At 36.7% G+C, this 16,623-nt stretch overlaps 1 pseudogene; it reads left to right on the forward strand.

The window, feature by feature from the left end:
* The first annotated feature begins 7,938 nt into the window (after positions 1 to 7,938).
* LOC100342518 (zinc finger RNA-binding protein pseudogene) lies at positions 7,939 to 14,911 on the forward strand (annotated as a pseudogene).
* Positions 14,912 to 16,623: the final 1,712 nt, after the last annotated feature.

Raw genomic sequence — 16,623 nt, forward strand, 5'->3', positions numbered from 1 at the left:
TTAAGAATTAATAGACATTCACTCCTCCATATAGCCTTTTAATTTTTCCCATGGCATAAAAATTCTGTTGTAATTTTTAAAAAGGATACATAAAAATTGTACATATTTATGGAGTTCCATATGATGCTTTGCTGCATGTATTCAATGTATAGTGCTAAAATCAGGATAAGCATATCTCTTCAAACATTTGCCATTTGTTGGGACTGGAATTGTGGCATAGTGGGTCAATCTGCCACCTGCAAGGCCTACACCCCATCTGAATGTCAGTTCCTGTTCAGTTGCTTTGCTTCTAATCCAACTCTCTGTTGATGGCCTGGGTAAAGCAGCAGAAGATAGCTCTGGTGTTTGGGTCACCCATGCCACCCACATGGAGTCCTGTATGGAGTTCCTGACTCCTGGGGTGGTCGTCCTGGCACAGCTCTGGCTGTTGCAGCCAACTGGAAAGTGAACCAATGGGTTGAAGATCTCCATCTCTCAGTCTCTCCTTCTCTCTCCATAACTCTGACTTTCAAATACAGGAATCAATCTTTTAAAAACCTAAACCTAAAACAAAAGCATTTATCATTTCTTTAGGCTGAACTCACTAGAATTTGTTTCTTTTTTTCAAAAGTTATACAGTACATTGTAATTATTTATAGTCACACTTTGTTATGCAATAAAACACCAGAAATTTTTGCTCCTACCTAATCATAACTTAGTATCTGTTATTAAACTCTTCTCATCCCTTCTTAACACTGATTATCCTCAGCATATGGTGACTACTATTCTATTCTCAAATTCTTTTTTAAATTTGTATTAGAGACAAAGTTACAGTCAGAGAGAGGGAGACACAGAGAGAGAGGTCTTCCATCTGCTGGTTCACCCCCCAAATGGCCACAACAGCCAGAGCTGGGCCAATCCAAAGCCAGGATCCAGGAGCTTCTTCTGGGTTTCCCAGAATGATGCAAGGGCCCAAGAACTTGGGCCAACCTCCACTGCTTTCCCAGGTTATAGCAGGGAATTGGATTGGAAGAGGAGCAGCCAGGACATGTACCAGCACCCATATAGGATGCTTGCATGGTAGGTGGAGGCTTGGCCCACTATGCTCAACACTAGCTCCACTGCACTCAAGTTTTATGAGTTTAACATTTCTGATACTTATTTCGCTTAACAAAGTGATCTCCAGTTCCATTCATATCAGCACAAATGACTAAATTTCATCATTTTTATGGCTGAGTCATATTTTATTGTATGAATATATCACATGTGCTGGTAGATACTTAGGCTGTTTTGATTCCTTAGCAATTATGAAGAAAGCTGCAATAAACATGGGGTGCAGATGTCTCTTTACCACACTAATTTTCATTCCTTTCAGATATATACCAGGTACTGTGATTGCTGGATCAGATGGTAGTTCTATTTTTAATTTGTTCTGTCACCTCCATACTATTTTTCACAGAGACCACACTAATTTATATCCTTATAAGTATTCTTTTTTCTCTACATCATCCCCAGCATTTGTTATCTCTTGTCATTTGGAGACAGCCATTAGAACTGGAGTGAAGTGATAACTCATTGTGGTCTTTATTAGCATTTCTCTAAAGATTAGTGATGCTGAGAATTTTCTTATGTACTTTGGCCGTTTGTATGTTTTTCTTGAAAATGGCTATTTAGATTCATTCCTTATTTTAAATTTGGATTTTGTTTTGCTATTGAATTGTGTTCTTTATTGAAATCTGATTGATTTATGAATTGATTTTGGGAGATTTGATATGTCATTATTAATGTCTTATCTGTTACAAACATTGTAGGATCAATTTTACTTCTGAAAAAGATGGAGCATTAGAGACTTCATATAAATTTATACCTAAGAAAATTTTAAAGATGGAAAAATGTGAAAGAATGTTTTCAAGGCATGGAACATCAAGCAGCAAAGGAAAATGGTCCCCGAGAGACAGTAAATAAAGCAGCTTAAGAATACACCCACAATTGTACTTTGTGACAGTTCTCAGGCTTCCAGACGCCAGAGCTAAACTGAGGTGACAGAGGGAGACTTTTCTGGAAGACAATGGCAACTCATGTCTACAGGGCAGAACATTGGAGAATTGAGAACCACACAGGAAAATCTCCAGAGATTGGCAGAAGCACTTGGATACTAACAGTACTGATCAGCACCCATGACCATGAAAAATCTTTGAATATAGAATTAGATTGAAGAGTACCTCACTTACAATGGGCCACTACTAGTGTCAGCTTCCACTAGCAAGAAGGAAAGAGCTTTAAGTCCACAGATCACAGGGCCAGTCCCAGGAAGGTCTTACCTCAGTGATATTGTGTAGTTACACCCAGACAAAAATCACATCGTCTTCCTGAAAGGCTTGACATACAAGCTCTAAAGGTGTTAACCTTTTTTTTTTTTTTACATAACTTAACTGTGCCTAGGAACAAAGTTCCTGTTTTAGGTTTCATAGGAATAAAAAAAAATCAGCATCCAACAAGGTAAAATTCACCACCTATGGAATTCAATAAAAAAAATTTCCAAGCATGCAAAGAAAAAAACTATGAGATTTAATGAGGAGAAAATCAGTCAACACTGCCACAGATGTTATAACTAGCCGAGCGGATATTAAAGCAGTTATTATAACTCTATTCCATATGTTCTCTACTTGGAAGAAATGTTGACTAAGTTAAATAGAGATGTGGAGAGACAGCATTCATCTGTCTCCCACATTGAATTCTTAGAGGTAAAACTGCACTGCCTGTAATGAAAAATACACTGGGTTGAATTAAAAGAATAACAACAGAATAGATATCACAGAAGGTAAGATTAAGAACTTGAAGAGTTAGCAGCAGAAAGAGTCCTAAATGAAACATAAAATGGCAATAAACACAATCTCAGTGACTTACAAGGTGATCTCGTGCATCCTAATGTATCTAATTGAGTTTCTGATGAAAGGTGGGGAACAGATTGAATCCACTGCTTAAATATTTATATTCGGTTAAAATTACAAACACACAGATCCAAGAATCACTGTGGTTCTTTTCTTCTTACTATTTTTTTCTTTTTTTATATATTTTATTTGGTAAACAGACTTTATGCACTTCATATACACAAATTTAGAAACAGTGATGCTTCCCCCTTACCCTCCCTCCTGCCCATAGTCCAACCCTTCTTCCTCCTCCATCTCCTATTCCCACTCACAATTTTTACAAAGGTCTATTTTCAGCTTGCTTTATACTCATAAGAGTAACCCTACAGTAAGTAAAAATTAGGCAAATAGTGTGAGTGAAAAACAAAACAAAACAAAACAAAACACTGTGACTCAACAGCAGAGGCAAAGGCTATGCTTAGTTAATTTTATGATTATAAAATAAATGGATAGTGTGTCATTGTAAAAATTAAGAAGAAAGAATGAGAAAGGAAGGAGGAGAGAGGGCGGGAGGATGAGTGGGAGGGAATGTAAGGTGGGTAGTATCACTATGCTCCTAAATCTGTATATGTGAAATACATGAAATTTGTCCACCTTAAAAAACTTAAAAGGTTTTTTTTAAAAGATTCACGACTTTCCCCCTAAGATAAAAAAAAAAAAAGGCAAAAATGTCTACCATAGCATTTATTTTTAACCTTGTTCAAGAGGTTCTGTTCTTTGCAATTAGGGAAAATAAGTGAAAGCTTATCTATATTTGAAATGGAGAAATAAAATAGTCTTCACTATCAGACCTTATAATTGTCTTGAAAATAGGATGTAGTCCTTACAAAGCAACTGGAACAAATGAGCAAATTTAGAAAGTTTGCAGGACACAAGATCACTGTACAATAACAATTTAAAAAATCAGAAATTGAACTAAAAATAAGCACAACCATTTTCAGTAACATTAGAAAAAAGCATTTAGGTATAAATCTTATTAAAGAAATACCAAAACTGTACTCTGATAACTATAAACATTTCTGAGAAAAAATAATAAAAACTTAAATCAGTGGAGAGATATACTGAATTCATGGGTGGGAATTTTCAATATTATTGAAATGTCAATTCCCCCTACATTGATCTATGGATTCAAAGCATTCCTAAAAATTCCAGAAAGCTTTATCAAAATGAAAGTTAATGGGATGGATTCTAAAATTTATATGCAAATGCAGAGGACCTGAAACAGATAAAACTTTGAAAGAACAAAGTTAAAAGACTAACCGTATCTGAATTCAAAAGTTTTATAAAACCACAGCAAAATGACAGACAACTAGATCAGTGAAACAAATAGGGAATCTAGAAACAGACCTCATACACACAGACAAATGATTTTCAACAAAGATGTAAAAGCAACTCAATGGAAAATGCTTGAACAATTTAATATTCATGATCAATAATAACAAGATTTTAAAATCAATATCCCACATCTATAAAACTCAACTAGTGACTTGGAGTTAGGGAAAGATTTCTTAGACACAACCAAAAGCATGATGCATAAATTAAAAAATTTGATAAATTGAATTTTACTAAAATTAAAATAATTATTATAAACGACAAGCTGGATTTTATTAAAATTAGTTATTATTTAAAATGTTTTATTAAAATGATTATTTAAATGATACTGTCAAGAAAATTAGAAATAAGTAAACAAAAGCAAGTCATAGACTGTGAAAAATATTTGAAAAACACATAACTGATGAAGCCCTTATATCGAGAATATAAAAAGAACTGACTTCACAGTAAAATAAGTCAGTTAAAAAGATGAGCAAATTATTTGAACAAACAATTCACCAAAAAACATGCAGATGACAAATAAGTCTGTGAAGATTCTCAATCATTTGTCATTAGGTAAATGGAAATTAAAACACTGTAAGATACTATTATTCATCTAAAATTAAAAGCCTGAACACTCCAGTAACAGTGAGTATGTACAGCAACTCAACTAACATTCTCATACATAGTTAGTGGGAAAATAAAATGGTAAAACTACTACAGAAACCTGCTTGGCAGCTTCATAAAAGTTAAATATTTACCTATTATGGAACCCAGCTATGACCTCCTAGAACTCGAGAAATGAAAAGATGTCCATACAAAAATTTTACATGCAATTCCATAAGGATTATATCATGTACAAAACTGAAAACGAAACGCAAAATATCCATCAAAAGAAGAATGGATAAGCAAATTATCATATTCGTGCAGTGGATACTACTTGGAAATTAAGTGGCATTGAATATATTGTTCTGTGACCTGGCGAAGTTTGCTTAGTAGTTCTGGTAGCTTTTTATAAACTGCATCTGATTTTCTCACAGACAGTTATGGAGCCTGAAAGTAAGGAGAGTTTTAATTCTGCACTTGTAATCTGATGGTTTTATTACTTTTCCTGCCTGATATTCAAAATAATTATGCTAATTACACTAGACAAATATAGCCATATACTGTAGACTTTGTTTTTTATAAAATTCTAGAAAGTGCAAATGCATCCAAAGTAAAAGAAGACAAATCAGTCATTTTCTGGAAAATAAGGGATGGCAGAAGTAGGAGGCATTGGGAAGTAAGGATTAAAAATGAATATGAGACTGCTGGCTACAGAGATTCAAATTATATGAGGACATACATAGGCTGAAAGTGAAGGGATTAGAAAAAAGATATCTCATGCAAATGGGAACCAAAAGGGAACAGAGGTGACCATATTTATATTTGAAAAAAATACAAGTTAATTTAAAAATGGTCACAAGAGACAAAGAAATAAACAATGTAAGCAGAAAAGGGCCATTTCATTAGGGATTATAAATACATATTCAGAGATAAGAGCAAAGGACACAAATATAAGAAATAAAAGGAAAACATTTGCAGAACTGAAGGGAGAAATAAAGTAATGAAGTAAAAGTATAATTTAGTCCTTTATTTTCAAAAATGGATAACTGGAGAGAAGGTCAATAAAAATAGGATGAAAGATATCAAGTATTGATGAGGATTGAGACAAAAGCCCTTGTACGCTGTTGGTGAAAATGTAAATTAGCACAGCTATTATGAAAAACTGGATGAAGCTTTCTCAAAATACTAAAATTAGAGTTGCACTGTGATCCACAATTAACTTCCAGATATTAACCCAAAAAATATGAAACCATTATGTCCAAGAGTATCTGTGCTCCTATGTTCATCACAGTATTATTTGCTACAGCCAAGTTATGGAATCAACCTAAGTGGTTGTGTAACATATGAGTGGCTAAAGAAAATGTGGCTTCTAAAAATAATAGAATACTATCCTCTCCCTCTCTCTCTCTCTCTCTCTCTCTCTCACACACACACACACACACACAGCCATGACAAAATGCCATCATTTGCAGAAAATGACTGAAATTGGAGATTATAATATTAAGTGAAGTATGCCAGGCACAGGGAGACAAATACTGCATGTCTTAGTAACATGCAGAATCTAAAAAATCGAACTCATATAAGCGAAGAGCAGAATAGTAGAGAATTATGGGATTCTGGGTAGGGATTAGGGGAATAGGAAGATGATGATCAGGGGTTAAAAAGGTTTTATTAGAGAGTGGAACTGTTGTCAAACAGATATAGAATTGTAATTTTGCAAGATGAGAAAGTCCTAGAGACCTATTGCACAAGGTGCATGTAGCTGCTTCTGTGTTACACATTTAAATCATTAATTTGGTAAATTTTATAGCATGTCTTACCACAATAGAAAAAAAAAGGGACACAAGGAAAATTTTAGGGTTATGTGTATGATTTTTTTCGTAGGTGTCATCATATATCAAATCCTATGTTTTTTAAATATGTGCATTGATTTGTATATAACTAAAGGTATTTAAAAATAAGCTGTAACAAAATAAAAATAAACAGTATACTCTCATTTTTGTTCAGGTTTGATTTGTTATTTCCCATAGAACTACTTGATTTATGTTCTTGGTCACCTTAAGGGGTTCTTAGCATTTCAGGTTGTTAGTATTTCTAACATGGAGTTGAATATATCTATCATGTGCCTATTGAATTCTACAAATTCTTGCAGTTTTAGCAACAGTATACTTTCTAAAAAATCAGAATATGGTGAATGGGTTCAGTTATATGAGATCTGATAGCATGTTACACACACACACACACATACTAACACACACACACAAACACACAGGATCTCACAATCTTCACTCCCTCATCCTCATTCCTTCCTAATTTCTAAGAACAGATTCACAAAGTGGTGTTTGGCAGTAGCTCCTTATACAATGGGGTTGTGGTGCTAAGATAGAGGTTTCTGGAGGCACCCTAGATCCAACCAAGCGCTAAACAAATGATAATTGCAGAAGTCCTGCACTGCTATTCAATGTTGCACTTTTTACAATGAAAACTTAGGATAATTTCCCTGTGCTAGTCAAGGTCATTAAACTTAACTTAGGACTTCACATATCAGGCTGGGACATGTTCTGTTAAGGGAAACTTCCCAGGGAGAAAACATAGTGCCAAAACCTGTTAAATAAAGACCCATATTGTCACTGAAGTCTTGGGGACAGGTATTTGGTATAACTGTGATCTCTGCTTCCCATGTGGCAGAGAAGGTGTTCTTTCTATCAACTCACCGTCATTTCAGTCTATCAGGGTTACTTTCTATCGTGAAAACAGAATCTCTGTTAGACTCTTTTTGACCAGTATTCCTAGAATTTGTCAGGACAATCAAGAATATTTCAAAATATACTGATGTTAATCAACACTAATGTGAGCTATGCTTTCATACTGAGGTGTCAACTGCCTACAGCATTACATATGGACCTTGGAGATAGTTCAGTGTGTCTGTGTTCACCAGCCTGGAGAGATGAGACACACTGGAGGTATTTGGATAAAGATAAACATTGAGTAAATTGGAATAATCTTTGCAAACTCCAGATGTTTCTAATAGCTGTATATTTGCCTTTGTTTTTAGACTCAAACATCTGGCTGATTACATTTCTCTGTGGCTTTGGTAGATACAACCATAGGCATGACCAATGTAAAATAATGACTAATACAATCATATTTTAACTTTGTAACATTAACAAAGTTTAGAATGCATATGATTTACTTTTATATATTTAAATAAAATTATAACATAAAAATGAGATGGAATTATAGGTGTTTTATGTGAGTAATTTGTTTAGTTAGGAATTCTAAAAAAATACGCTGAAAACACATCCTCACTTAAATAAAATAAGTGGAACAGAAACAATTGAAAATGCAATAGTAGCAAGGAATAAGAGAAAAATGAGAAGACAGAGAAAAAATGGCAAAAAGCTTCAATGTACATTATTTTTCAGGAAATCATTCCAATTGCATGTGATATGAATACTAGTGTTTCTTTGAGGCTGAACATGTATGAAATTTGACATTTAGTTAGTATGTAGTTTGTTGCAAGCATTCTGGTGTATCATATGCATAGACTATTCCCCAAGGAGGCATTTGCAGCTTGTAGCTTTGGAAGGGTTAAAGTTTAACTAGCTTTCTGATAATTTAATGCACACGATAAACAAGGAGAAGGGCTCGGAAGTAGGGTCTACTTTTAAGTATGATGGAACTTCATTTTGAAGTCATTTCAAAATTAAAAAAAGGTTCAAAATCATACCAGAGTTCTCAAATGCCCATTATCTGATTTTGTATAACTACAGTACAATGATCAAAATAAAAAAAAATAATAAAATGTCTATCTAGTCTATAGACCATATTCACGCCTTGTAAAACAATGTTTTTTACCTAGGTCAAGAAGCATATAATAGCACTATATCTTCTTTCATATCTTCTTTAACCTGGAGCAAACATCCAATTTTCCTTGTTCTTTATGAAAGCAGCACTTTTGAAGAGTGTTGGCCAGTAATTTGCACATAATGGTTCTCAATTTGGACCTGTAGGCACTTCTCTATTTAAGGCCAAATTGCTTTCCATTAAAGTAATACCTATGTATACTTTTTTTTTAACCAACAGTATTTGAAAATGCTCATTTTGTTATATTTTCAATAGCTATTATTAACATTTGTGAAAAATCTTGTGAGATCAAAAAAAGAGCATGTACTTCTGTTTTAGTACATTGTACTACTGTTTTTATATCATTTAGTCTATTAAATTTACATGTTCAGATTTCTTTGTGAAACATTTTTTCCCCAGGTACTGTGCCAACCTATGGCAGAGCATTAGTTCTATTTTCTTCTGGACACTTGACCTCTTATTCATAGAATGCATCCTCCACTCTCCCTTGCAGTGGGTATGGCTATGAGGCCAAATTTTCAACAACTGAACAGTGTGGAAGAGATGTATTCAATATTCTCTTGTATACAAGGTGAGGGTGTCCTCTGGTTCCCCAGTACTTGAGAACCTGGAGATGTGGCGACCTGGCTTACCTGTGGTTATGGACAATGCTCCCAGGAAACTGAGTGATGGACAGAAGAAGCTTCGGTGATCAAGGGCTCAGAGCTCACTGGTCAGTCTCTTTGTACTCACATGAAAACGAAATAAAATTTTATCTTATTGAAACCATTTTATGTTGTCATTTTCATGACAACAGCTTAATCGCTATCCCCATTTTTATTATATGGCCTCATATTTTTCTCTGTGATCTTTATCATCTGTTTTTTAAACTATTAGCTCTATTTTATGTTACAGATATTTCGTACAATTTGCCACTTACTCTTTAACATGGTTTCAGAGATTTGAATATATAAAACATACAATTGTTGAGTGTAAAAATTAATATTTCCTTTATGCTTTATTTTATATTGTATTTATCCAAGATCGTTCTATTCTGGCTTTTGAGCAAATATTTTTTTTCTATTAATGTGACCAGAAAGTCACACTCAGCTATCCAAACACACACAAGTTTATGTTTTAAAAGAATTATGAGACAACACATCTGCTAATATTCAATAGTGTAAAAGAGCACTTCACAGTGCACAGAAAATGGTATTAAAATATATTTACTTTGATCCAAAAACTTTTTAAATTCATGCTGCCATCAGGACTGAGCATTTCTGCAGCTTTAAGCCCAGTGACAAGGCTGCCTTCCTGGCAGAGAAGCTGGAAAAGTGGCCACTGGTTGCTCTGTTCTAGTAAGCATCCTTTCCTGCTTCTGGAAAACAAGCAACAACTAACTTAATCGACGCTGACACAGTTTCCTCACAGAAACTACACGTCCCTGTCTTAAGCTTCGGTTTCTGTCCCTCAGTAGTTTCCTGGAGACCTCCTCTATTTCTAATTGGAGTGCTGCTCCTTTTGAATTTGCCACCACATTCTAGATGACAATAGAGGGAGGGAAGTATTGTTTTTCTTTATCACTTTCTGTCTCTCATTTCTTTTTCTGTCTTTTGTTCATCTTTTTTGGCTATTTCTTTTCTTTAATTAGTTGGAACAGTACTGTATTTTACCACAAAACCGTTACCAAGTCCATTCATACTGGGTACTTACTTATTTGCCTTTTTCTATCCCAGAGTCGCATGAACAAAATTATGTGGAGTACATGCTGGGAAATGGCCAAAGTATCTAGAGAGAAATAGCAATATATTTCATATTCTTACATATCTGCTGAAAAAGAAACTCTTTGATATAAATGAAAAAATTTAATTAGTTGGTTTCCCAAAACTTCTGTTCTAAGCATTTCATAAACTGTCAAAGAAAACCACTGTGTCCTTTCAGTATCCCCAGAGGGATGTCTTTCTTTAAATATATTTTAACAGAATATTTTGTAAATATGAATAATCCTCTTGAGAAAACGGTGAAATGCACTGTCTTTATGAACCCATATATACAGTGAACCCTCAATTCATTGAATTGTTAGGATCGAAATTATTTCTACATAACCCAATGTATTCAATATGGTTTTGCTCAAATACCAAGAAGAGTATTAAAAAAAACAATGAGAAATCACTTACTCTACCATATGTTATGCCTAATTTAAAATCATAATAACTAAGAGAATTATTGGAGTGTTAGGAATAGAGATCAAACAGACTATATGAACAGAAGCCAGAATCCATAAACTGAAGTAAGAAATATATAAAAACTAGATTTGGTGCATAAATATGATATAAGTCAATGACACTTAGATCCTCACCACACTGTTGGAATAATTTGCCATTTATATGACAAGAAGTAAAACTAACTGCACACAGTTCTAGGTATACCAAAGATTGAAACATCAAAGGTAAATCTTCAAATTAACAGGAAAATATTTGTACAAATGTTATGACTCTAGTATATACAAATGACTAAAAAACAAAGGCATAAGACTTTAACTGAATATTTTGTGTGAAAATTAAATTGTGCAAAATAAAATACTTGTAAAAGACAAGACATAGACTAACATAAGATAATTTCAGTTATTTAATGTTGGAATCTTAAAATCTTAAGAAATCACAGGGCAGAATAAACAATCTATCAGAAAAATGGGAACAAATAATTCATAGAGTAAGAAACCTAAAAGACTAACACACATTCAACAAAAATCAGTCACAGTTGTCAACAATGAAGTGCAAATTAAAACAAAAATTAAATAGCATTACCTATATACCACTCTGCACGGCAAAAGATGAAATTCTTTTTGGAAATGTTACAATACTAACGTTACATGTATGTAAAATTATCTACTTTCTAGGGTGATCAATTTTAACAGTTTACCAGGCTGGAACAGTGGTAAGTTCCAGCCAAACCAATAGCAGTCGGTCACTTTAGTCAGGGTACACACTGAAAGTGATGTCACCATATTGGTATTACACAAAGCATATTACTCACAGGAGGGAGGCCGCGGGTGAGAGCTCGGAGTGCAGCAGCAGCAGCCCGGGCCCAGGGTTCCCACACGCCCTGTAGTGCTTTCTCCTCTGTGCCAGCCGGCCGGGGAAGATGCCAAAATGGCGACCGGCAACTACTTTGGATTCACCACAGCGGGGCGGCGGCGGCGGCTGCGGCCCAGTGTAGCCAACAGCCAGCTTCGGGTGTAGCCTATTCTCATCTAACTGCAGTTCTAGCTGCACTGTCCATCAGGCTCCAGCAGCTGCTCACACTGTTACTGCTGCCTATGCACAGTTGTGGTTGCCAGGCCTGCTCCAGTAGCTGTGGCCACTGCAGCAACAGCTGCCGCCTATGGAGGCTGCCCTGCTGCACACACAACAACTGACTGTGGTTATACCCAGAGGCAACGAGAAGCACCAGCACCACCTCCCCCAGATACTACACAAAATTCCCAGGACTCCTACTCCTAGGTAAGACCCACAGCTCCTGCTGCAGCTTACCACAGTCAGCAGTACAACAACCACCAGCAACTGCCGCTGTCCTCGCTGCTGCTGCCCGGCCTCAGCCTGCTGTTGCTGAAACCTACCATCAGACGGCTCCCAAAGCAGGTTATAGCCAAGGTGCAACTCCGTATACTCAAGCCCAGCAAACTCGACAGTGACAGCCATAAAACCAGCCACACCGAGTCCAGCTACCACTACTTTCTCCACTTGTCCTGTGTCCTCCACGTACAGCCAGTAGCAGCTGCAGCTACCGTGGTGCGGCCCTACACTCAGAGTGCTACTTACAGCAGCAGGGCAGTTACTCACTCTGCACATCTCACTCAGGTTATGAAGCAGCAGTGTGCTCAGCTGCATCTTCCTGCTGCCCACAGCAGCAGCAGCAACAGAAGCTGCAGCAGCTGCCTGGACAGGGACCACTTTACTAAAAAAGCACCATTCCAAAATGAACAGCTGAAACCAAAACAGCCCCGAAACCACCCCAGATTCACTGCTGTGATGTGTGAGATCAGCTGTGCTGGACCACAGACTTACAAAGACCATTTAGAAGGACAGAAACATTAAAAAAGAAGCCGCATTGAAAGCCTCACAAAATACCAGCAGCAGCAACAACTCTGCTCGTGGGACTCAACCAGCTGCGTTGTGAGCTCTGCGATGTGTCCTGCACAGGAGCAGATGCATATGCTGCCCACATCCGTGGTGCTAAGCATCAGAAAGTGGTCAAATCACATACAAAACTGGGCAAACCAATTCCATCCACAGAGCCAAACGCTGTTAGCCAAGCTGCTTCTTCAACAGCTGTATCTGCTTCAAAACCGACTGCCTCTCCTTCAAGTACTGCAGCAAACAATTGCTCTGTGAATGATTCACCGATGGCAACTTCTTCAGTGAAAGGTCTTACTACTGCAGGAAACACATCTCTTAACAGCACATCCAGCACTAAAGTATCAGCAGTGCCTACAAGTACGGCTGCCAAGAAAACATCTACACCCAAAATAAACTTTGTTGGTGGTAATACACTGCAGTCAACAGGAAACAAAGCAGAAGACTTAAAAGGAACGGAATGTGTTAAAAATGCTCCTGTCACTTCTTCTGAGCACATTCCAGAAGTAAAGTCAGACACGGTGTCAGAGCCGGTCACACCTGCATCTCTTGCAGCTTTACAGAGTGACGTCCAGCCAGTGGGCCACGATCATGTGGAGGAGGTACGAAATGATGAAGGGAAAGTAATTAGGTTCCATTGTAAATGAAGCGAGTGCAATTTAACGACCCCAATGCTAAGGAGATGCATTTAAAAGGATGAAGACACAGACTTCAAAATAAAAAAAAAAAGTAAATCCAGATTTGCAAGTAGAAGTGAAGCCCAGTATTCGAGAACATTCAAAAAGAGAAAATTAGAAAGCAAATGCAGAAGGAGGAGTATTGGCGAAGATGAGAAGAGGAGGAGCACTGGAGGATGGAAATGAGACATTATGAAGAGGACGTGCCCTGGAGAAGAATGGAGGAAGACAACACCACTGGGAGGATCACCACTGGATGCCTGATGGAGGCTATCCACATGGTCCTCCAGGCCCCTTATGCCTCTGGGAGTGCGACCAGGCATGCTGCCTCAACCACAGGGGCCTGTACCTTTGCGTCGTCCTGACTCATCTGATGACCATTATGTGATGACAAAGCATGCAACCATTTATCCAACTGAGGAGGAGTCACAGGCAGTTCAAAAAATTGTTACTATCACTGAACGTGCTTTAAAACTTGTTTTAGACAGTTTGAACATGAAAAGAGCAAGAACAAGGAGGGAGATGATAAGAAAGAGGGAGGGAAAGACAGAGCTTTGAAAGGAGTTTTGCAAGTGGGAGTATTGGCAAAAGGATTACTTCTCTGAGGAGATAGAAATGTCAACCTTGTTTTGCTTTGCTCAGAAAATCCTTCAAAGACATTATTAAGCCGAATTGCAGAAAACCTCCCCAAACAGCTTGCTGTTATAAGTCCTGAGAAGTACGATATAAAATGGGCTGTATCTGAAGTGGCAATAATTTTGAATTCCTGTGTGGAACCCAAAATGCAAGTCACTATCACCCTGACATCTCCAATTATTCGAGAAGAGAACATGAGGGAAGGAGATGTAACCTCGGGTATGGTGAAAGACCCACCGGACGTCTTGGACAGGAAAAAATGCCTTGATGCTCTGGCTGCTCTACGCCAAGCTAAGTGGTTCCAGGCTAGAGCTAATGGTCTGCAGTCCTGTGTGATAATCATACGTATTCTCCGAGACCTCTGTCAACGAGTTTCAACTTGGTCTGATTTTCCAAGGTGGGCTATGGAGTTATTAGCAGAGAAGGCAATCAGTAGTGCTTCTAGTCCCCAGAGCCCTGGAGATGCACTGAGAAGAGTTTTTGAGTGTATTTCTTCCGTGATTATTCTTAAAGGTAGCCCTGGACTTCTGGATCCTTGTGGAAAGGATCGATTTGACACCTTGGCAACAATGACTGACCAGCAGCGTGAAGACATTACATCCAGAGCACAGTTTGCTTTGAGACTCCTTGCATTCCACCAAATACACAAAGTGTTAGGCATGGATCCATTACCAGAAATGAGCCAACGTTTTAACATCCTCAACAACAGAAAGCGAAGAAGGGGTAGTGATGGAGTTGATGGATTTGTAGCTGAGGGGAAAAAGATAAAAAAGATTATGATAACTTTTAAAAAGTTTCTGTAATTCTTCAGTGTTAAAAACAGGTGCCCATTTGTTGGCTGTTTTTCATTCATAATAATGTCTACTTTGAAAAATTCATCAAGAAATTAAAGAATTTCATGGAAGAACCAAGTTTTTCTGTGACATTAAAAACTTAATGTACAGTGTTAGGTATTATATGAATGGAAAGACACCAATAAATATTGTACTCCAACTAGGGGTAAACAGTGGTTCAGGTTGTTTTCCCATTATTTTGGTTTTATTTACTGGTCACCCTAGGTCTCCCTATTTTTGTGTCTTTTATTAACTAGTGCAATGTCTTACTCAATCTTTACTGTATTTAATGCAGGATTTGTGCTTCAGTTGCTCTGTGTATTTTGATATTTTTATTTAGAAGTTTTGTTTGTTTTTTGACACTTGGTGTGTTATTTTGTGTTATAGAAGATATCCTGTTACCCCTTCTTTACATTTTACAGCAGTACGTTTTTTCATAACGTGAGACTGCAGAATTTTTTTCCTTTTGTTATTCTATATGTGAAGGACTACAACACATAAAGTTATTCTTCCATTTGAGTGCTCAGAACTGAATGGTTCTGCAGATCTTGTGGCATTTGTCTCTCTAGTGTGGTATATAAATGTGTAATTAAGAAAGATTTCTGTTATTCTAATCAAGTTTGCTGTTAGTTGTGCATTAGCAGTATAAAAGCTAATATATATATTATATGGTCTTGCAACAGTTTTAAAGCCTCTGCATAATTGATAATAAAATGCATGACTTTTAAAATTATAATTTTAGTTTAACTTAGATCTTTATACAGTTGACTTTTTGACATAGCAAGGCCAAAAATAACTTTCTGAATTTTTTTTCTTCTGTGTAAGTGGAAAGGGCATTTTTTGCATATAAGTGGGCTAACCAATATTTTCAAAAGAACTTTATCATTGTGCAACTAACAACAGTAGCTAGCCCTTAATTATGGTGACAGTTCCTAATTGGTGTGTGTCAGATTACTCTAGCAACAATTATAACATGACGCAGTTGAATGATTCCCACACACACGTACTCCATCACCCAGATAACTTATAGTTCTATTAACATTGACATTGATAAAAGTATCATTGCTAAAATAATTAAGATTAAGAAAAAAACAGAAAATTATTTGATGTGGCCATCTTACATGCTTATGTCTCCTAAGGAAAGCTAAATATTCTAGCAGTGGTGTAATGGAAGGTTACATCTTACTGTTGATGTATATATGCTCTGGTACACAGATGTCACTTTGTTGTCACAGCACTAGAGTGAAATACATAAATAAAAAGTTAAATTAAAAAAAGTGTATTACGTAGAAAATAAAAAAAAAGAAAACAGCAAATGTCCAGCAGGAAGAGAAGGGTTAAGCTGTGATATACTCATAAAACCAAGTACAAACAAGGCCAGTGACACTGCCTAGAGAAGTGGTCTCCACACTTGGTGTGTAAGAATCACCAGAAGAGAGAATGACGAGCACACAGGTGCAGATTCCTCACTGCAGGACTTTCTGGCCTTTGAGATTCCCCAGTGTCCTTGGTGCTCCTGATGCCCCACAGTGTGAGGACCACTGAACTGGGATGCACCTGTCAGAGAAGGTGAATTGTGAAACCTAACATGGGGTGAGAGTAGCAGGCTTCCCAGTGAAATATAAAGTGGGATTTAATACATGTAAACCCTTAAATATTAGAAGACTAC

Source organism: Oryctolagus cuniculus, chromosome 7 (assembly GCF_051225735.1).
Source record: "Oryctolagus cuniculus isolate XC-2025 breed Fujian yellow rabbit chromosome 7, ASM5122573v1, whole genome shotgun sequence".
Taxonomy (NCBI): Eukaryota; Metazoa; Chordata; class Mammalia; order Lagomorpha; family Leporidae; genus Oryctolagus; species Oryctolagus cuniculus.